Source organism: Otolemur garnettii, unplaced genomic scaffold, assembly GCF_000181295.1.
Source record: "Otolemur garnettii isolate 467f Iridium unplaced genomic scaffold, OtoGar3 scaffold00147, whole genome shotgun sequence".
In the NCBI taxonomy this organism is placed as follows: Eukaryota; Metazoa; Chordata; class Mammalia; order Primates; family Galagidae; genus Otolemur; species Otolemur garnettii.
The window spans coordinates 755,271-755,943 of NW_003852542.1; positions in this window are offsets into that span (position 1 = coordinate 755,271).

Consider the following 673-nt stretch of genomic DNA (forward strand, 5'->3'; position numbering starts at 1 on the left):
GTGAGTCTCCCCACAGGTGGCTGCCCAGCTCAGCAGTCACACTAGAACTGGCCTTGCACTAGGACCCTGTGGGCTGTTCCTCCCAGGCAGCTCTCCTACAATGGCTGCCCCTGACCAGCAGCCAAATGATTAGAGCTCCATTCTACCCAGTGGCTTAATCCTGACCCCTGGGCATTGTTCAAGATCACTTACTCACTCAAGCTGTCCCAGGGTAACTCCAGCAAGTGTGCCCAGTTCCAAAAAAAAAAAAAAGCCTGAAGGACAGGCCTTCTCTGTCTGAATACCACCACTGAACCAGCTGGCTTCTGCTGGCACATAAATGCTCACCTTCTGTACCAATTCTCCATGGCTCCCGGCCTATTCATTGGTTCTTAGAGTCTCCTGCTGCCTCCTCGTGTCCTCCAGGAGATGTTTCTGGGCAGGGTCCCCCAGCCAGAGGTGGCTGAAGACCTTTCTCCCTAATCTCACCATGAGTGGCTACAAAGGTGATGTCTCTAGTCTGCCATCTTGCTCTAATCATGGAATCTTCTTCTAATCTAAGGAGAATGAGAGACCAAGTAGATCTAGATCCGCTTCAATTGGCAGCTTAACGCCAACTGACATGCAGGTGCTTGAAAATGAATAAGTTACTATTGCTAATCCACTGAGTTTTAGGACACTTTGTTATGAAGAA